The sequence below is a fragment of the Hyperolius riggenbachi genome, chromosome 12, assembly GCF_040937935.1.
Source record: "Hyperolius riggenbachi isolate aHypRig1 chromosome 12, aHypRig1.pri, whole genome shotgun sequence".
NCBI classification, from domain to species: Eukaryota; Metazoa; Chordata; class Amphibia; order Anura; family Hyperoliidae; genus Hyperolius; species Hyperolius riggenbachi.
Window position 1 is genome coordinate 25969848 of NC_090657.1, and position 23005 is coordinate 25992852.

The 23005-nt window shown below is 43.2% G+C and overlaps 1 protein-coding gene and 1 long non-coding RNA gene across 8 annotated transcripts in view; one reads left to right on the forward strand and one right to left on the reverse strand.

Annotated features, from left to right (window-relative positions):
* Window positions 1-23005, reverse strand: part of LOC137541406 (uncharacterized) — a 1168812-nt gene that overhangs the window by 662367 nt on the left and 483440 nt on the right. Inside the window, exon 6 of one of the 6 annotated variants that reach the window (XR_011025154.1) lies at window positions 5937-6000. The exons of the other annotated variants lie outside the window; for them this stretch is intronic. This is a non-coding gene — a long non-coding RNA (uncharacterized lncRNA). The remainder of the gene's footprint in view (window positions 1-5936; window positions 6001-23005) is intronic. 6 annotated transcript variants of the gene reach the window in all.
* The window catches only part of KCNH6 (potassium voltage-gated channel subfamily H member 6), a 541700-nt gene that overhangs the window by 78572 nt on the left and 440123 nt on the right, over window positions 1-23005 (forward strand). The window lies entirely within an intron of this gene.

A 23005-nucleotide genomic window follows, 5' to 3' on the forward strand; every position in this document is an offset into this window, starting at 1 on the left:
GACACACTTCCAACCATCATGTGTCCTGATCACCCCTCCCAGCTGCACACGTTAGGCTTCAAATGTCAAATTCAAACTGTAAAAAAAAAAAATTGCACCAAATCAGCAGAACGAGAACAACAACATCAGAAATCCCATCATGCTTTGCACAGCATAAGGGGAAAACTGCCCGGGCAGTTTTCTTCTGTGCAGCTAAAAATGAGGCTTGTATAAGAGAAACAAAGTTCTGATGCTGTGAAACTGTTAAAGAAACACCAGGCCTTTTCAGTGCTGCTGAGTCGATTTTTAGTCTGGAGGTTCACTTTAAGATGTCCATTAACTATATAATTCTCCAGATTATCATTTGTCCAATTTGATTGGAATATCAATCAGAAATGATCCTTCTGGCCCACTAACAGAAGGAAAGCTACTATGCAGATCCATCAATTTGATCGAATTGTATACAAGCTTTCCTTCCATTAGTGGGCCTGAATGATTTTTTTCTGATCAATATTCCATTCCAATCACCCGTAGTATTTTATCATTAATGTACCAGAACTGTCCTCAGGGAGGGTTCAGGACTCTAGACCTCTGCACAGGCAAACTGCTAGCCTCAAAAATTGCAATCCCCTTTAGGCTGCTTTCACAGTGAGACGTTACAGGCGTTAGTGCAGCCTGTAACGCAGCCCACCGCACAGTAATGAAAAATCAATGGGCTGTTCACAGTGCCCACGTTGTGTTACATTGTAACGCAGCACGTACGTTGAAAGTGCTGCGTGCTGTACGTTGTAAGCGGCTAAGCCGCGTTAGACTGTTTGCACATGCTCAGTAGTGTTGGAGGAGGAGGTCTTCCCTCCTCCTCCTCGGCCAGGCACATGGCTAATTAATATTCACTGCACGGTGTGCCGTGCAATGTTTACTTCCTGGTGCGCCGCTCTGTGCGGCGATTGACTGGCGGGGCCACGTGATGCCACATGCGTCCAAGAGTATGCATCACGGCATCACAGACGCCAGAGTGAGTTGCACAACGCGGCTCACTCTGACGTCCACATCCAAGAGCACCAGGCGTTGCGTTAGGGGCACGTTATGCGACCATAACGTCCCCTAAAACGCAACGTCTTGGTGTGAAAGTAGCCTTAAGGGATAGATATTAATGTTTCTATGTACTCTGTAAAGCTGTGGTAGACTTACTTCCCCAAAGAAGACTCAATATTGTTGAATTCAGACAAAAATAGCTTTATTTGACTACTCCACAAGACCAAGCGCCTCTGGACAGAGGTGCTTGGTCTTGACCACACTCATTTTTGTACCTTAATTTGCCTGATGAAGCGGGTCACACCTGAGAAACGCGATGCATTGTGGAGTAGTCAAAGCTATTTTTGTCTGAATTCAACAAAACTGAGTCTTCTTTGGGGAGGTAAATCCATCAATAGCTCCCTTTTTTTAAACTATTTTTAGTATATTTTATTCTATTGTTGGCACCTCTGTTTAAGTGTTTCCTGCCAGAGTTAAGTGCGCCCCTGGTTTATTCCCCTTTTTTTCTTCCTAACTACGGAGAGTGACTTCTTAACCTAAATGGGGTCAGGTCTAATCTCCCCATCTGTCTAACGAGTGGTTGCCTTAGTGCAGGGGAGTCAAACTCAAATACAAAGTGGGTCAAAATTGTACACTAGGATCTAGTTGAGGGCCAAAATTGTACACTGGGGACTAATCGCGGGCCAACCTCAATGTCTACTGGCCACCTACCTCCCTTATAAAAAGATATCTGCTGTCTAGAGGTCCTCCCTCCCTATACAGTTCCCTGGTGTCTAGAGATGCCCAGACTCCCCTATACAATTCCCTAGTGTTTAGTGCTTTCCCCCTTTCTCCCCATATGGCTTCCCTGGTGGCCTAGAGTGGGCCAAACATAATGCAAAGTAGGGAAACCACTTGAGGGCCAAATTTAATGGCTCTGAGGGCCAAATTTGGCCCACGGGCCGGAGTTTGACATGTATACCTTAGTGGTACCCCTTGTGAGCATCATTTTACATTCAATACCTTCGACCATTACTCTATCCTACTACACTATCCGTGGCTCTCGGTTTTCCATGTTGTTTATTTTACAAGTGCTGCCATTCTGTTGGTGCTGGACTACAATATTTTGAGCTATAAATGTGTTGTTTTTTTAATAATGATGTACTTTACATTTGCTGCAATACCGATAAGATGATATGGGAACCTACTGACGATAAGCGTCAGTAGTTTACTTGCTGGTGTCCTTCTTCCCAGTATCGCAAAGAAACTACACATTTTACGTGTGTGATGAAACGGTTAATAACAGAAGGATTAGTGCCTGATGGCACTACAGTTTCATCAGAAGGCTACATGTACTTTAACTGACCCCTTGACAGGAAAACAAAAGCCCTGTTTATGATGCATTAGCGAACAATTTACATCTGTTAGGCTAGTGATGTCCAGAATATTTGGTTGCCTGCAGCAACTGATTAGTATCATCTTTTAAAATACATGTGTCTGCAGGTCCTGTGCTATTTAGATTTGTCTTGACTACCCTACATTGAGAGAGAAAACTGGGTTACCCTATTAGCCTGAAGCATAAATGAATTAACATGAAATTGGACCCTAAGCAAGATAGCGTTTTTTGCCAACTGCTGATGATCACCTGGCTTTTTAATTAAGATTTAGTGGGGGCTAGCATCCGCCAGACCCTTAGACTCTCTCCAGGCCCTAGGCAACTGCCTAGGTTTGCCTTGTGGATGATCCAGCTCTGACCTGACGGACAGCCCCTTCTAAGAACTATGGAGTATCCCACGCTGGTCACCTTCACACACAGTTGGTAGGCAAAGAGGAAGCCAATATGGGAGTGAGTGTTCTAAGTGTGACATTAAGAGACTCTGTAACAAAATTTTCAGCCTTAGTTCTTCTATCCTATAAGTTCCTTTGCCTGTTCTAATGTGCTCTGGCTTACTGCAGCTTTTTCCTAATTGCACAGTGGCTGTTTTATCAAATCTTTTTTCTTCTGTCGGCACAGTCGGGCTAAGGCTGGAATGTGCAGGGCTGCTTGTGATTGGTAGAAGCTATGCACACCCCCTCCAGGCCCCCTGCAGGCTCTGTATGACTCACACACTCTGCTTATGTGAGCCTATCACAAGCTGGTTAGTTTGTTTGTAAACACTGCCTAAAACTGGCAATTACAAGCCAGGTTTGCAGCAGAGAGTGGCAGAAACAGCACAGAGGGGCCCAGGAGAACATAATGAATAGAATGGTATGCTTTTTGCTGTAAAAATTTTAGAGTACAGATTCTCTTTAAGACTTGGAGGCAAGTTGAGCTGTCACACTATGTATACTAATTTCCTGAATGGCTCTCTAGCCTATGGTACAAAATACGGTGGCCCAGGAGATACTACAACTCCCAGAAATATAATCTCCTGGGCTGGCCTTCTGACAAGTTCAATTTAAGTAAATATTTCTTAGCATGACACAAAAATATGGGTAACCTAGTTTTACTAGAAAATAACATATCTGGGAGTATCTGCAAGATCAGGAAGAATTGCATGGATGTCATATAAAATAAAAAGCATGGAGAAAACAAAATTAAAATTCACTGTACTGGCTATTTCCAGAGCAGGATGGATCTTTTGCAGTTTGTGTGAACAGGATAGCGTAGCCTGGGGAACAACTAATTTTTAATAAAAAAATATTTTTTTTTTCTGTAATGACTTCTTTACTGTTTAAATTTGAACTTTGGATCACCTCCTGCTCCCAGCTTGGTTAATCATATACAGCTCGCTCTCAGGTTTATGACCCATTTGGAAGCATCTGCCCCCAGCGAGCATTGATGACCCTACATCTGCCACTACCTATAGTATTATATTTCTTTATATGGTTTTGTGGCTGTTTTCTGTTTGGAGCTGTGAGTATGATTACGTGGACTTTATTAGAGACAGTCTTCTCAAAGCAAGCTATCCAAGCATTGGCATCCTGCTGGGCATGTTCCTCAATTATCTCTACACCTGTTTAACCTCAAGCTTTGTATATGCTCAATATTTGAGATATTACAACCCATTCTCACCTGTACCATTGCAAACTGTCTATAAAGAACACTGACTTCTGCTATTCAGGGCTGTAGAGTCGGTACAAAAATCTTCCGACTCAAACTCTGACTCCGACTGCTCAGTTTATGAAATCACCGACTCCAACTTCGACTCCGGGCACTCAAAATGGCTCCGACTCCTCGACTCGGACTCCCTAGTCTAATACTTACCAGGGCTGTGGATTTTGTACAAAAATCATCCAACGGTTTATGAAATCACCGACTCTGACTCCAACTCCGACTCCGGGTACCCAAAATTGTCTTGATTCCGACTCCACAGCCCTGCTGCTATTTGGTCTCATGTAGATGCTAAGCCCATGTGCAGTGTTGTTTAAATGAATCTCATAATTGTTACAAGTGGCTTTTATATTTTTTGCTTATAATAATAGTTGATTACATTTTATCTCCATGTATTATATATACCTGTTTCAGGCTCTGGAAATGCCACAGAGGCCCAGGTCTTAGGGAGCTGCAGCACAAGGGGCAGGTGGACATGGAAGAGAGGTGTTTTGACATGAAAGAGGAGGATGAAAGTTGGAAAAAGGAGGCCGCAATAGGGGGCAGCACATTGAAGAAGAGAAGTGCTGCCCAAGGAAGCAGTGCATGAAAGAGGCTGCTGTGTTGGGATAGTATGCATGGAATAGGAAAGCTGCACATAGAATAGGGGGGTGTTGCTGCTCATGGAAAAGAAGCAACAAGACAGTTGGCCTGGGGGCACTAAAAGTATAATCTGGCCTTGACCAAATTACATTCTTGTCCTGAAAAGCCCAACCAGTACTTTGAAGTGTACCAGAGATCAAGTTTAGTCAGGATCGATACTTACCCGGGGCTTCCACCCGCCCCATAAACACTGTGAATCCTTTGCCGTCCTCCCGCGGTCTGCCATTCAGCCGCAATCAGCCCTGGTAACTTGCTCAGTAGCGTTCAGTCTGGGTCTTCTGCACATGCGTGGAGGATCTACTGCGCATGCCCAATAGATCCGGACTGACGTCACTGAGCAAGTTACCGGGTGAGCTGTACGGCAGACCACGGGAGGACGGCGAGGGACTCACACGTGTTTATGGGGCGGGAGGAAGCCCTTGGTAAGTATTGATTCTGACTAAACATTGATCTCTGGTTTCCTTTAAAAACTACATTTTATGAAAATCAAATGTGCTGCCACAGTAAATCAGATTTTGATCCAGCTTGTAGCAGATCTTCACAAACAGCAAGGACTATGCTAATTTCTCTATGTACTGGGCTGGATCATTTGTTCCATCCTGATGACGGTAATGGTGAGAACATAGCAATCCAGCCTAAGGGAAGGGAAGGGGGGAGAACATTGGGGTGCTCAATGATTTCTAGTTACCCCGCCTTGCACTGCACAGGAGGTGGAGGAGGGAGGAGCACGGTAAGGTGATGGATCTATGCAGAGGAAGATACACCCACCTTGCCTGCAGTGCCATACTGTGTGCACAAGTCTTGTGTCATGTAACAAATTAAGTACGTCAGGGTATTATATATTAAAGTGTACCAGAGCTGAGTAAAAATAAAAGTTGTATACATACCTGGGGCTTCCTCCAGCCCCATCTGCGAGGATCGCTCCCACGCCGCCGTCCTCCGCTGGCCACAGCTCCGGTACCGGGTCCCGTAACAGCCGCCGAAGAGGTACGTAGAGGGCTCACTTCTCTTGCAAACTGGCCGCGATTGGAGGAAGTTATGGAACCCGGTACCGACGCAGGAAAAGGCGGAGGAAGGCGGCGTAAGAGCGATCCGTGCGGATGGGGCTGGAGGAAGCCCCAGGTAAGTATAACACTTTTATTTCTACTCAGCTCTGGTTTGCTTTAAGTTCATTTTGACAAGTTATATTAAACGTCATATTAAATACCTTTTTGGATCTGCTTGTGTACCTTCCTATCTATATTTGGAGATTTTTTGTAGCTGAAGAGGTTCTGCAAAACAAAACACCCCAAAATCTATTACTCAAAACCGTTTAGATCCAGAATTTCCTTTGTCAGTGCTCTTTCCTATTCAAGGCATTTAGGCTAGCTTCACATTAGCAGCGGGGTACATTGACAGTGCGAAGAACAAAAGATGGGTATTGTCTCTGTTATCATACATTATGCCTGGATGTTGGTTCGCATAGTATGACCCGATTCACGCTCACTGTTTAAACTCTGTCAATTTAAATGAATAGACAGCAATCAGTCCCATCACTTACCATCTTATGGAAACGCTGCGTTTCGATCCCGTTTTTTGCTGTCATCTGCCTGGCCCATATTTGATCCTGAAGCACCAGTTTGCTTCCAGGACCGCTTACCTCCAAGCCTCTGCGTCCCTCTGCAAGGGTGAAAAACGCTGCATGCTGGGAAGTGTTGCCAAAAGCAAACAAATACTTGTATGCAGAAAAGCATTTGCAATGAGACGACATATCTTTTGCAATAAGACACCGGGCTGCTGCGGGTGGCTGGTTCAGACGCCTCTCTGAACCAAGCCTAAATTCTCCTTCTGGAAGATTACTATGACACCAATATGTTCACACCCTTCCTTAAAGGGAGCCTAAACTGAGTAAAATTATTTAAAATAAACACATGATATAGCTGCAAATGAATATTACATTATTACAATATTACATTCTAACCTCACCGTCAGTTCCTCTCAGAAGCTCACCATTTTCTTCTTACAGTGATCCCTTCCAGTTCTGACAAAATTTTGTCAGAACTGAAATATACCAGTTGCTGTCAGTTATTTCAGCTGCTGTCAGTTACAACTGAATGTGCAAGGTAATGTCCATGTTTCCCTATGTCTCAAGTGGGTGATATAACAGTTTAACAGTGTGCTGACCAGGAAGCTGTTATGGGGTAATGGCCACTTTCAAAATGGAGGACAGAGAATTCCATCGATCACAGTGGACAAACAAGACGCAGGAGAGGAGAAAGAGATTGGTGAGCAGACTACATGGGAGGAAAGTATGACCTGTGTATGGTTATTTAGAGTTTTTATTTTCAGTTCAGGTTCTCTTTAAAGGGAACCTGAAGTGAGTAAAACATTTTTTTTTTAAAAACACATGACATAGCTGCAAATGAATATTACATACTAACCTCACCGTCAGTTCCTCTCAGAAGCTCACCATTTTCTTCTTACAGTGATCCCTTCCGGTTCTGACCATATTTTGTCAGAACTGAAATATACCAGTTGCTGTCCGTTATATGTTAACTGCTGTCAGTTACAACTGAATGTGCAAGGTAATGTGCAAGGTTTCCTTATGGCTCAAGTGGGCGATATAACAGTTTAACAGTGTGTTGACCAGGAAGCTGTTATGGGGTAATGGCAATTTTTAAAATGGAGGATGGTGAATTCCATTGATCACAGTGAACAAATGGGACACATGAGAGGAGAAAGCGTTTGAGGAGTAGACTACATGGGAGGTAAGTATGACATGTGTATGGTTATTTTGACTTTTTATTTTCAGTTCAGGTTCTCTTTAAGGCCCCTTTTACACTTAATCAGTTGCTCTCAGTTATAACTGAAAGAAAACTGATTTTCAAAGTAATACCCATGTTTTCCTATGGCACATTTTCCTTTTAACTTGTTTTAACTGAAATCTTTTTCACAATGCACTGCTATGGAAAAAACTCGTACCAACGTGTACTAGCGCACTAGACACATTCAATTGCGACTTGTACACAATTGGTATTGTTTAAAAGGAAATAAATATGGCAGCCTCCATATAACTCTCACTTAAGTTGTTCTTTAACCAGTTCAGCCTACCTGGACAAGTAAGTTCGTCCAGATAGGATCTGCTGCTGCTGCGCGCGATCGGGCGCGCTCCTGCCGCCTCCCGCTAGCCCCCCCGATCAGTGAATGGGAATATAATTCCCATTCACCGATCTAACTCCCCCCGCAGAAAAACCGACGGTTTCTAATTAAAGACCGCCTTTCTTTCTGCCCAAAAAGTTTCCCCAGCCTCCTTGTAGTTCCTGGATTCGAGATCGATCACATCCAGGACTTTTTTGACTGTGGCCATCTTGTGGCCAAATAGTAAACTGCACCCACATACATTTTTTATTAAAGAGGAGCTGTTAGGTATAAGGTCTCAGAGAAAATAAACACATATATCAGTAGCTAAAGATTGGCTGTACTTACATTACATATGCATTTCACTGTCCACGTTTGGATTTCACAGAATTTGTATATAGTATATGCAGAGATAGATGCTCCTGACAGCTCATGGCAGGCTCCATGTTTTTCTGCCAAATGTGTCGTCATGTCCTGCCTGCTTCCTGATCACAGAGGAGCTCGTACAGAATAACACAGTGTGCAGGGAATATTAATGAGCCATGTGGCTAGGAACAATAGCTGACTCCTGCAGTGTACTCTGCCCCGAGATTTATCAGTGCTTCGCGCTGGACTGATTAGAAAGCTGCTGTAACGTCTCATTAGCAGCCGAGGGGAGGGCCCCAGAATGCTTTGCAGTTTACTATGCGGCTTGCGTCCTTATGGGTCTATAACAGCCTTTAAGATAAGCACACATCAAAGGTAACTGAGATTTTTATCTTCACTAATGGCTTTCTGGCTTCCTTCTAAACTGTTTAACACAGGAGAATAGAGGTTTAAATTAGCTTCTGCAGCCTGACAGTTACTCTTTAAACAATTACATTATTTTACATTTAAAATTAGCGGTTTTCCTCCCACACCCAAAATTACCCAAATACATTTTTTAATAAAAAAAAAAATTACAATAAAAAAAAAAAACAACGTAAATAGTTACCCAAGGGTCTGAACTTTTTAAATACGCATGTCAAGAGAGTATTTTATTGTATAATTTTAAATGAGAAGCTTGTAAATAGTGATGGACGCAAATTGAAAAAATGCACCTTTATTTCTAAATAAAATATCGGCGCCATAAATTGTGATAGGGACATCATTTAAATGGTAAAACGGAGAAATAATGCATTGTTTTCATTTCTTTCTTAATCTTCCTGTTAAAATGGATTTAGAAAAAATAATTCATAGCAAAATGTACTACCCAAAGAAAGCCTAGTTAGTGGCGGAAAAACGATATAGATCAATTAATTGTGATAAGTAGCAATAAAGTTATTGGCGAATGAATGGGAGGTGAACGTTGCTCGGATGCATAAGATTTTCGACACTGTGGGGCTGAACCGGTTAAAGTCAGTTAACACTTGCACACTCACATGAAAATGTTCATACAAATGCATTCACAGAAATCAATCATCCAGGAACCACTGCTATCCCTACAGCTACAGGTACAGTGGGTTGCAAAAGTATTCGGCCTCCTTGAAGTTTTCCACATTTTGTCATATTACTGCCACAAACATGAATTAATTTTATTGGAATTCCACATGAAAGACCAATACAAAGTGGTGTACACATGAGAAGTGGAGCGAAAATCATACCTGATTCCAAACGTTTTTTTTTACAAATAAATAACTGCAAAGTGGTGTGTGCATAATTATTTGGACAGCGGTTTTGCGGCGATTTTCACTGCCTCTGGTACCTGCTCTGCTCTCTCCCTGCTCCCGGCCCCCTCCTCCAGTAAGTGCTGATTGGACGATTGGACTCACCGCATTGCTGGGGTTCTGGGGGAAGGGCCTCTAGGTTTTGTTCCCCCCCCCCCCCAGGCCAAAAGGTCCCAGTTCTCCCCTGGGCACACCGCCTCAAGTTAGGACATTGAAATAAGAATACTGGGGTACCTCTGCACGGTGTAGGTGACTACAAGAAAATTGTATTCTTTTGTACCAAGACCCTGGCATTTAACTTGTTGGTTCCTGGATGACTGATATCTGTGAATGCATTTGCATGTGAGTGTGCGAAGGGTTACCTGCCTTTGCCATTTAGCTGGCCACCCCCCCCTTTTGCACCTCCCTAATAACTTACTTAAAGTGAACTTCCAGACTAAAAATCTACTCAGCAGCACTGAAAAGGCTTTTCTTTAACAGCTTGACAGCATCAGAACTTTTTTTAACCAAGCCTCATTTTTAGCTGCACAGAATCTAAGCTCCGCACCATCAAAGAAATCTGCCCAGGTATTTTTCCCCTAATGCTGTGCAAAGCATGATGGGATTTCTGATGTTGTTGTTCTCGTTGCCTAGCACCTAGGTTCTCAACGTGTGGTACGCGTACCCCAGGGGGTACTTCTGATGGTTCCAGGGGGTACTCGAGCTTGATATACTTAACCAAGAGTAACAAATTTAGAGGTTTAGAAAATGTTAAATCTTAGTTAAGCAACACCAAATTAGTATTTTAGCTAATCAAAAACCATAGTAAATGCTTGGAAATTGTTTAGAACCTATTATGTACTGTACTATGATTCAATATATATTTGTCAAGGGGTACTTGTGACAATGTTTACTATGCTAGGATGCACTTAGTGAGTAAAGGGTTTTAAAAGGGGTACATACCAATAAAATGTTGAGAAACACTGGCCTAGCACACACAGCTGGGAGGAATGATCAGGACAGGGCAGTTGGAACTGTGTCTCATGCTCCCTGTCACCTCCTTTCAACCAAAAAGATGGCTGCACCCATGAAATCATAAACATTTGCCTGCTCTTTTAGAACAAGGTGGGTATGAGATTATATTACCTATCTATTTTAATTAACATAACTAATGTAACTTAATGATAGTATGTTTGTTTAGGCTGAAGTTCCTTTTTAAATGCCCTATCTCAAAGTTATGTGCCTGGATTTAGGTGTTTGTTAATTGTAAAATATTGGTAATATAAATTTACAATAATTTTTACATTGGCACCATCCAGCACTGCTGCTACGCATACTCACCTGTGCAGTGGATAAAAGACAGCTACCGTATTTAAAAAAAAATCAGAATTGTAAACCTTCTCACTGTAACCAACTCCCCCAAAAAATGTTGTTCTGAGTTCTGCTTTAACTTTTCTGTATTAGTAACGAGGTACTAAGATAGAAATTAAACACATGCTTTGGCTGTACCTTGGAGGACTTTTCCACACAAAATAAATGGATGTTGATTGGCCTGCACTGTGAAGACTTTGCAGCTGGGAGACCTTGATAAATGACCCTTTCGGGAGTGTGTATAAACTGAGGTGCCAGCCGCTAATATAGCAGTGGCTGAAATCCTGCTGCTGTTTCAGTTGTCCATTTAATTATATCCAGTGGTGAATGTAACAGATGGCTGGCCCCACGCATGCAGAGATCCCGGCAGGATCAGGCAGGACGCTTTAACCAGCATGGATGATAGCTGTTGTCAGCTGTATTTGTACATTAACCTCTCAGGCACCTGCTAGACAGACTTAACCCTTACAAATACAATTTGGCTGTTTTGTATCCAGTCTTACGTTTTTTTGTATAGTTGTATAGTTGGAGCATTTGTAATGTTGGTGACCCCAAGTAACAGCAATGTTATTAATTTATTGTTGATTGTGAGGTTAGTAGAGCAGATAACCACCTGTTCAGGGAACAAACTGATGAAGTAAAAAGATACAGACCTCTTACAGCCCCAGATACAAATTTGGCCTTGACAAGATATATTAAGCCAATGATAAGAGGCAAATTGTTCTTCTGATGACCTTTAAAAGGATGTTTGTAAAACACTGCAGGTCACAGGGAGTTTCCTCTAACTTCCTGTCCCTAAGAGGACTTCCATGGTCCATATGGCTTAAATACAAAACTGGCTGTCCTAGGAACAGGAAATGAGGGATAGCAATAAACGCTAGTCATGCATTGACAGGAAGTAAAGAAAATACAGGCGAGGACATAGGACAGCAACAAAAATCCAAAAGCCACAGCAGGGCATAGCTATAAATCATGGATCCCCTTGGCAAAATGTTGGTTGCCTTCCCCCCCCCAAAAAAAATTATAAGGTACTTATGTACCCTCTTGCGCCCTCCCACCTGTTTTGGATAACCTTTGTGGTTGGTACCCAGAAGTGTCTCCCCTCCTTTCTTCCCCCATTATAAGTAGCTAAATGTACCACCTAGCACTAGGTTGTCCCCCAGTATGGGTAGCCAGAGAATTAAGTAGCCAGAGAGTCCCCAGTATAGGTAGCCAGATGTCCTTCCAGTATAGGTAAAAAGAAGTAGTCCCTGGTACAGGTAGCCAGAGGAGCCCCCAGCATAGGTACTCATATTTGCCCCCGAGTATAAGCAGCTCTCCTTCCCTGGTTTAGGTAGCCAGAAGTAGCCCCCTCAGCATAGGTAGTCAGATGTGCCCCCCAGTGTAAGAAGCTAGAAGTAGCTCCCCCAGTATAGGCAGAAAGAGCAGCCCACAATATACATAGACAGAAGTAGCCCCAAGTATAGGTAGCCTCCAGTAGAGGTAGCAATAGGGGCCCTCAGTATAGATAGCCAGATGCCCACCAGGTTCCACTGATGATCTACCTTCTCCATGTGTCCTCATCTCTATGATTACAGTGCCGTCTCTCTTCACATAACCCACATGTGTTTCCTCATGCCCATTGATTCAAGTGCATAAAGTGAAAATCACTTTCTGCATGCATGCCATTACGTTTTGCATTCCATGAAGATCATTTTGTTTAATCACTTCAGGATGAGAGCAATTTTCACATATCAGCACTGTTCCCATTCATTCGTCAATAACTTTGTTACTACTAATCACACCTAAATTATTTATATATTGCTTTTTTCAGGACAAATTAGGCTTTTAGTGTGTGAAAATTTTCTTTAGTAATTACTAAATTATTAACTTTCTATGCATTTTAAAGGGAAATTAAGATAAAAAACACACTATTTCTCTATTTACATGCAGTATAGCTTTATAATAAACAGTGCTAAGTATAAGTTAAACTCACAAATTGTATTTGCTCATCCATCCTGGTTAGTACAAAATTTAGATTATGTTCCTAGCACAATGTATTTGGAAATAAAGGTGTCTTTTTTCTGTTTTTTGCTTTCTCATTGTACACGATCGATGGTTTTGAGACCTTATTTGCAAAAATAATTGTAATATACTCTCATGGCATACACATTTAAAAAGCCAAGTTCCTAAGGTAACAATACATAAATTTTCTCTTATATTCTGTCACTTTGTTTTCATTTTACAAGTCTTTTATTTTGGTACAGAATATGCGAAAATGTAATTGCTTTTTATTCAGTTTGTGGCTAAAAAGAATACACAAGACATGGGCCTCAACCCTAAAACTCTCTAAACTCATCACATATGTCTCTTGTAGTTTTGCTAAGACATTCCCAAGTTTGATCATAGTTTTAAAAATTACTTTTTTATGTTGGATTGAGTGTGTCCCTACCCAATTTTAATATGCTGTGCGCCCAAGCTTAAAGGGACTCCGAGCAGTGCAGAAACTATGGAAAGATGCATATCATTTTAAAGCTCTCTTTCTCCTCTTTCCAATGATATATAAACCGCTGCCCTACACCTTTTAGTTTTCGCTATTTTCGCGATTGAAATTGCCGCGGCCGCGATTTCAATCGCGAAAATAGAGAAAACTAAAAGGCGTAGGGCGACGATTTAGGTGTCGCCAGAAAGAGGAGAAAGAGAGCTTTAAAATGATATCCATCTTTCCATAGTTACTTGTATTATACAGGGCGACTTTTTCCTAAAGTCAGCAGCTCCATTCTGCTGAATGGAGCTGCTGACACTGGGGAAAGTGTCGTCCTGTGTAATACAAGTAACTATGGAAAGATGGATATCATTTTAAAGCTCTCTTTCTCCTCTTTCTGGCGACACCTAAATCGTCACCCTACGCCTTTTAGTTTTCTCTACTTTCGCGATTGAAATCGCGGTCGTGACAATTTCGATCGCGAAAATAGAGAAAACTAAAAGGCGTAGGGCGGCGGTTTATATATCATTGGAAAGAGGAGAAAGAGAGCTTTAAAATGATATGCATCTTTCCATAATTTCTGCACTGCTCGGAGTCCCTTTAACCTCCCTGGCGTTCTGATTCCGTGCTACGCACGGCCGCAGGTGGGTTTTTTTTACCTATTTTTTTTTCCATGTAGCTAGCCTATCGCTAGCTACATGCTTCCCCCCTCCCTGCTCCATCCCTCCCACCCTTTCCGATCGCCGCCGGCATGATGACCCATCCGGAAATCCCGTTCTGAACGGGATTTCCTTTAGGGCTTCCCCCGTCGCCATGGCGACAATCGGACTGACGTCATCGACGTCATGAGACGGAGTCCCGATCCACCCCTCAGCGCTGCCTGGCACTGATTGGCCAGGCTGTGCACGGGGTCTGCGGGGGGGCCCTCTTTCGCGTCGGGCAGCAGCGGATCAGCGGCGAGCAGCGGCAAGCGGAGAAACATGCAGCTAGCAAAGTGTTAGCTGCGTGTTTCAAAAAAAATTATTCAAATCGGCCCACAAGGGCCTGAGTGGTGACCTCCGGCGTCTCTGCTAGGGAGGTTAGGACACACCAAAATGTATTCTACAACTCTTCATGGTTAAAATGATACCACATATGTCTAATTTAGTAACAAACTGGTGGTGCAGTCTCCACAACTACACTGGACAAATGTATTCATCCAGTTAGGCTTAAAGTAAGTGTCCAAGCAAAAAAAAAAAAGATAAACTTACCTGGGGCTTCCTCCAGCCCGTGGCAGCCGTCCTGTGCTCTCGCCGCAGCTCCGGAGGCTCCTTGTGTTCTCTGCTGCAGAACCTAACCTCGCCAGGTTGGGTTACGGGTCAGCGTCTCCTGCGCTCCACCGCGTGGGTCACGTGGTCCGGCCGACGTCATCAGGACGGTACTGCGCAGGTGCAGAACTACTGCATCTGCGCAGTACCATCCTGATGACGTCGGAGCCTCCGGAGCTGCGGCGAGGGCACAGGACGGCTGCCACGGGCTGGAGGAAGCCCCAGGTAAGTTGATCTTTTTTTTTGTTGTTCTTGGATGTTTCCTTTACATGGTTAAATTGGGGAAAATTACGTGAAATCAAGATTACATGGTAATATTAATTGCAATCAAGCGACAATTCACAATATCCATTACAAGTCAAAATATCCATAACAATCAACACAAGTCTGTGGTCACATTTCTGGATGTTGAACACAAAAATGAACACGTTGACGAGATCCTATCATGGGAGCAGTTCAAGTCCACAACATTCTTCCCACAATCTGAGTATTGTTTGGCAATCCAGCTTTTTCACTATATGTGGTCAATGATACCAAGCTCGCCATCACCATCTCAATTGACATGCTACAAAACCCGCTGCGAACGTTGCCCATTTGAATTAGGGCTTATCTTTTTATACTCTGCCTTCTCCCAGCCATTAGAGCCTACCAAGCTTCAATGCCTTGCTCTCTTGGGAACAGGATCTGGGCAGTTCTCTCCACTGCCTCATTGGGCCAAATGTTATAGTGCCCTATTCAAGGGCAGTATCAGTTTCTCCCATACAGAAACAAATATGAGCATTCTCCACCTTACTTATCTAACTCCAGACAAACTACACCGTATACTATCAGTCAATTCATGCTTACGCTTCTGATGCTGCTCCTGCAACGGTACCTTTGTGCATGTATGGTGGTTCGGTCCAGTGGTAAAAGCTTACTGGGCAAAAATGTCTACCCTCGTAATTTCAGTTTTGGACAGAACTATCCCTACTGGCCCTCTCATGCTATTACTTGGGGCCAAACCCTGGGGCTGGAAATTCCCACAACATAGATTAGCACAGCATAATGCCAAGGCTGCCAGATTGCACATAGCAATGGCAACAACCAACCCTCTCTTTAGACTTGACCATAGACATTATCACTAATATTCCTGTTTCTGAGAGACTCATAGCTGTGGTCATTGGTCAATGACACAATGGAAGTCTTTACAAAGATGTTGCAGCCATGGCTAACCCATATTGATAACACAGGCCTCAGATCGATGGTCTTCTCTACATGAATATTGTCTGTAACAGTGAGTGTTACATTTTTATGATATATTCTGTGGCTATCTAGTTAATGATGCACTGTGAATGTAAAATGTTTGTATATTTTTTCTGTAAGTCACTTATTGAATTTTGTTGTTGTCATCTTTGAATGTCCCGCTGGGGATAAAATTGCTACCCGCAATGTTGCTCAAATTACTTTTTGTCAATAAAAACCTTTTGAAACTAAGAATGAACACGTACCATAGGAACTGATCAGGCTGTGTAATAACGCACATTGTAATACTTACAGTGTGCAGTACATCGCACACATTTTGCAACGTAAAGGATCAGCATACAGATGTGTTTGTGGATGGTATATGTTATGCACTGTAAGGGCGCAGGGAGAAGCCGAATGATGGCGCTTCCTGCTCTAGGTAATCTTGAGGTATACAACAAATATATTCCCCTACTGATTACCTAATTTGTTTCTTTGGATGTGTAATTCGGGTGTTGGCTATTGCCTGCTCCCAAATTATGTTCTTGTTTTTTTATAGTAATTCAGGCTTCGGCTAATGCCGGCACCCAAATTATGTTTTTTTTTATATAGCAATTCATGCTTCGGCTATTGCCGGCACCCAAATGACTCAGTGAGCACCGCTACGACTGCCCCCAAATTAGCTGTCTCACTTCTTCCTGCATATGTAATCAGCTACACGGAGCAGGAACACTTGCTTACTTTCCATACTTGCACTAATTCAGCAACTTGCAGCAACTTTGACAGACTGATAATAGGATCCCTTTGAATTGATTGTATTTTATGTGCACAGGAAAGAAAGTGTGCAAGCTGAATAACTAACTAACTAATGTGCAAAGATACAGAGGCGCCAATAGAATAAAACAAGGTAAAAGGTTTAAAACGGTTTAGGTGGCGGTGGTGGACCGTCCACACACAAACAGACCAAAAAGCTGTTGATTGTAGAAAAAAACAATTTATTCACATACTCCTACAGTGAGTATGTGAATAAATTGTTTTTTTCTACAATCAACAGCTTTTTGGTCTGTTTGTGTGTGGACGGTCCACCACCGCCACCTAAACCGTTTTAAACCTTTTACCTTGTTTTATTCTATTGGCGCCTCTGTATCTTTGCACATAAAGTTATCCACCCTTGGTGGAAGGGTGACATACCCTCCTTTCTTCTGTCTACAGAGAGCGACATCTTAGTCCTGAGTGGGGACAGGCCTAATCTCCCCACCTGCATATACAGTGGTTGCCTTAGAGCAACCCAGGTTTGTAAGTATAATACTTACGATTTATATTTCCTCCTATTTATACATAATATACTACACTATATTGGGCTCTCGGTCTCCCTTTTCTTAACTAACTAATGTTTGCCATTAATCCTTGCAATTTATAAGATGAACCAAGCTACTTATTTTTTAAAATGGCGAGTTCTACTTTAACACTCTGTGGACTGGCTGCCTTACCCCCCTTAAGGACCAGCCTATTTTACATGTGGGGGGGTCAGGCAGCTGGATACCCAGTATAGATAGCTAGGCATGGGGTCCTCTGTATTGCCAGGTGCCCCCAGTATTGTCAGCAGCCTTTACTCACCTCCCAGCCACCAGTGATGAGTAGCTCTAGACCCTCCGCTCTGGCCGGCATCCCCGCTCGCACTGCCGCTAAGTTCCGGGTCGCGGCTTGATGATGTCATCAAGTCGGGACCCGAAACTTAGGGAAGAGCGAGTGGGGATGCCGGCCAGAGCGGAGTGGGTGAAAATCACCAGGGGGACATCAAGAAGGTGAGTCCCTGTCTTCTTCTTCCCCTCAGACCGCCGCTGCCAATAGTGATCACTACAATCAGCCAGCGATCATAGTGATCATGTGATCAGGAGCCAATCGCTCCTGATCACTGAGGGGAGATATCAGCTGTCATATGACAGCTTAATCTCCCCTCTCGGGTGCACACGATCGCGTCAGGAATGGAAATGGCAGGTGGCGTAAATCCTACACCGCATCAGAGTTAGGCAGCCACAAGTGCAGCGTAGGATTTACACTGCACGGTCCCCACAAGGTTAAATGTAAAACTTTGATTATATGGTTAAAGCAGGAGGCAGCTCTTCTCTATAATGATACAATATTTGTATGTCATGTCACTCTTTAAAGAGAACCATAGACAAAGCTCAGGTTCAGAAACAATACTTACCTAAGGAGAGGGAAGCCTCTGGATGAGGCTCCTAGAGGCCTCTCAATGCGGCTTCCCACTGCATCCTCTAGTCCCTGGTTGCTGTTTGTGGTCCCTCCGGCTGATCAGGTTCTTCTTCTGGCATGAGCATGGCTGTACAGCCACACCTGCTCAGTAGCACGGAGCCACTCATGCACAAGAGGCGCGGCTGTACACACATAGGCGCAGTACGGCTGTGCTCATGCTTGAAGAGGAACGTGGCTCCAATCAGATTACCAACAAGCCCTTGTGGGAAATATCATTCGGATACAGAGGTTTTCCACTTCTACAACAACAACAACAACAACAAATAACATTTGTAAAGCGCTTTTCTCCCATGGGACTCAAATTTCATAAGCATGGCTCCGACCATCGTGGTACAGAGGAAGAATTTTATAAGTCTGGAAATGCCAGGCTAAACAGGTGGCTTTTCAGTCTGGATTTGAATAGCTCCAGGGATAGTGCTGTCTTTACTGGGTGTGGCAGGGAGTTCCAAAGAGTAGGGGCAGCATGACAGAAGGCTCTGTCTCCAGATTTTTTGAGGTGCACTCTGGGAGTGACCAAATTTATAGAACTTGCTGATCTGAGGTTGTGAGTATGTGATTTTGTCAGGGGTACACTTAGAATTTTGAAAAAAAAATATCTTTTCAAACAAAAGAAAGGCAAACAACTGATTGATGCACAACCAATTGACAGTGGAAAATATATAAACACCCCTTGAGTCCACATCACAATATTAATGACAGAAGTATACATTTGAAACATAAAATGGGATAGTCTGTACCATGATGCATAAAAAAGAGCAATAAAAGCCCTCAGACCTAGGCTTATCATATAATAATAATAATAATAATATGAACATCAGAGGCAGATACATTTGTGTACTCATAGCGAATCAATGATGTTAGGAGTAATATCCAAGTTGGCAATAACTGACTCGTTACGTTTTAACCAAGAATTCCAAACTTTGTAGAATTTGGAGCCTGAACCCCTGGCCAACCAGGTCAACTTATAGAAAGGGAGGGAAAAGTAAACTAGCTGCATCCATAAAGTAAGAAGGGGACTCAGTTGTTTTTTCCATTCTAGTGAGATGGACTTTTTCACGTAGAAAAATAACAATCTTACCAATAACTTCTTATGACTACCCAAAGGCCAATCCTCCACCAACCACAACAGGCATGTTTTACAAAAATAAGCAACAGGGATGTTTGTTTTCTCTCTGAAAGGACAACTGAAGTGAGAAGAATATAGAGGCTGCCATATGTAGTTCCTTTTAAACAATACCAGTTGCCTGGCAGTCCTGCTGATCTATTTAGCAGCAGTAGTGTCTGAATTACACCAGAAACAAGCATGCAGCTAATCTAGTCAGATCTGACAATAATGTCAAAGACACCTGATCTATGCTTGTTCAGGGTCTATGGCTAAAAGTATTAGAGGCAGAGGATCAGTAGGACAGCCAGGCAACTGGTATTGCTTAAATGGAAATAAATATGGCAGCCTCCATATCCCTCTCACTTCAATTGTCCTTAAAGAAGGTGAGGACTTTATGGTACACTATAAATACGAATTCCAAAATTGCCATTGCTGTGAATTCCTTTCATAAATTTATGCTATTAAAAAATTATTCTAATTCCATTTAGAGCTAGGTAAGAATTAAGAAAAACTTACCTGGGTCTTCCTCCAGCCCCTTTGAGGCCGCTCGGTCCCTCGCCATCTCCCAGCGCATTCCAAGATGAAGCGTAACAAGGCCACAGTTCTGGACTGTCTAATGGGGAACTAGAGCGGCCCGGGGTGACGGCCAGGGGACCGAAGGCCTCAAGGGGACTAGAGAATTTCATCTCAGGTATACTTTATATACACAGATCAAAAGTGTTAATAATTAAAGTCTTATTAATTAAAGTCTTAAAAATTATTCATTTTTAAAACACAAACCAATCCACTCACAGGAAGCAAACTGTTAGGGCCCTTTCACACTGTGCAGGTTGTGTTGCGATACAGATGTGCAGCGCAACTATACAGTGAAGCTTGATGTAAACGAAAGTATGCTTTACTGCCACTGTAAACACACACACATTACCTGGTTAACGCACAGCATGCTGTATTTTAACCACTTGCCGACCAAGTGGTTTCCCATTGATCTGTGCTGGGTGGGCTCTTCAGCCCCCAGCACAGATCGTATTGCAGGCAGGGCGATCAGACTTCACCCCTTTTTTCCCCACTAGGGGGATGTCCTGCTGGGGGGGTCTGATCGCCGCCGCTCTGCTGTGCCTTGCGTGGGGGGCTCCTCAAAGCCCCCCTCCGCAGTGCTATTCCCCCCTCCCTCTCCTTCCCTACCTCTCCCTGGCTCTGTGGGCGGTACAGGACGGCAATACATCCTGTACCGCCTCTGATAGGCTTCAGCCTATCAGACGGCGGCGATCCCCGGCCTATCAGAGGCCGGGGATCGCCGATCTCCTTTACAGCGCTGCTGCAGCGCCGTGCAGTGTAAACACAGGGGATTTCTTCCCCGCGTGTTTACATTTCGCCTGCGAGCCGCGATTGGAGGCTCGCAGGCAGTTCACGGAGACACCCTCCGTGAACTGACATGGAATGTTTCCATGGAAACCCGCAGACAACCAGTTTACGCCAATCGGTGTTAGCTGGTCGTCAAGAGGTTAATACATTGGAACCCTCTGCACCACACTCGATGTGATAGGGCCATAGGAATATCATTGTATCGTGCTGAGATGCAACAATATTGTCCATTGTAATGTGTTTTATATGTACACAAAAACAAAGTAAGTAACCTGAAATATGGGTTGTCATAAATCCTTGCAATATAGAGCAAAAGTGAATTATCTGGGTATTTCCGAAGGAGAGATAAATTTCCCTATAAATGGTTAAAGTGGACCCAAATTAAAAATCTATTTTCTAAATTATAATAATAAATAGTAACCTTTTTTCAGCTGCATGATGACAAATATAAAATATTTTACATTTATTGGAGGAACCCCTCCCTTCCTTTCATATTGCCGGGATTTGTCCGGCAAACTGGTGGAGCAGATAAAAAACAAAAACAAAACACAGGCTGCTACTGATGATGTCACAGGGGAGGTGATCTCAGCTTGTGTGAGATTTCACATAGACGACGCCCCTGTGAGGGAGGGTAGCTGATGACAAACACACCCATGATCTAAACCCTCCTACTAAGCTCAGAAGCAATGGCTGCCACCTGTATAACCCTAGTTATGAAAAGAGAAGGGTGAAAAGCATGCACTGAAATGCTCATAGGCTTGAAGTATGTATGTGTCAGAGTGGTGCAACTACATATTTTGAATTTAAAAAATGTTTGGTTTGGGTCTGCTTTAACCTGGTTTCTGTAGCTGATGCTGGAAGTCTCTCCACATCTATCCATAAGCCACTGTACATTTTACAGTTATTTTCTCCTGCCTGCCAGCAATGTCACATCATCAAGTCCAGGCCATTATTCAAGTGCAGGATGCTGCACACACATTCCTGTAAACCACACTTTCCAAAGTGCCTTCCTGTAGCAGCAATCTGCCCCAAGCCCACAAACCGTAACTCAGAAATGTTATCATTTTAACCATATTTGCAGCTTTTCCCAAGTGACACCTGTTCCTGCTGGCCTCATCTGTATGGTTAGATTCAGCTATGTATTATTTAGAAATGTTTTCTGAGCAAGAGCATTTTTTCTTTACAATAAGAGCATCTATTAGTGTAAAATGGAAACAAATGCAATGATATTATGAAAACGAAAAAATGATAGCACTGTAACCACTCAGCAGCAATAAAAGGTCTCAGGTTTCACCATTAAGGCTTCAGCCAATGTGTGTGTGTGTGTGTGTGTGTGTGCAGAGCTGTGGCCAGTACATTACTCCAGGTCTCCTCTGTTAGCCTGGGCAGCAGAACACAGCAGAAATGGGAACTCTGCTGTCATTATATGCCACATTCTCCACATCAGCAGAATGTGGACACACTGGGCCAGATTTATCTAGAGTGTCTGAGACAAAATATTAGTAGGTTTTTAGAAATCCGAGCAGAACTGTCTCAGGCATTATGGTGGGAATACACGGTGCGTTTATGTGCCGCCGGTGCGTAACCGCTCGTCCACGCATGCGCGCGAATCAATTCCCACTCGTCCTTGCGAGCACTTCCTTATCTGCGCTTCGTTTCTTCCATTGTCCGGGGCGCGGTATCGACCCACCGCGGTGATCGGACAGGTTGAATATTATCAATTGAGCCATCAGCAGCTCGATTGATAATATAAAACGAGCCGTGTATGCCCAGCATAAGACAGTGCAGTGTGTGAGGTAAATTGCTGTTGCTCAGGTAACCAACACACCTGCTGTATTGATAGCAGCAGGCTCTGAGGAGGAATTCAACAGGGGGGAGGAGCACATCACAAATCATGTATAGCCAGCACTCTGCAATCATGTCTAGCCTGCAGTGTTACATCTGTAGAACTGCTATCAAACACTTCTTAATCTGCGCCAGTTTAGTGATGGATTTGCACTTTTCTTAACGGTAATGCAGCTCTAGAAATTCATGCTAAAATTGCCACTGTTACCTAGGATTTAAGAAGGTTCTTATTATCATGCAGAGCTGTTCTACCTGCTGGTTAGAACAGATTAAGAAGAAAAAACTGTCGGTAATGCATTGATAAATCTCCCCCACTGTGATAGAGCTGCAGTTAAATCGGGTTCTGGGGTGATTTTGTGTTGGATCTGCGTGTGGAAATGGGGGAGCCATTGATTTGAACGGGTAGCCAGAAAAAAAGATTGGAATTCTTTAAATAAAAATTATATATATATATATATATATATAGAGAGAGAGAGAGAGAGAGAGAGAGAGAGAGAGAGAGAGAGAGAGAGAGAGAGAGAGAGAGAGTAATGTGTAGCCACCTTG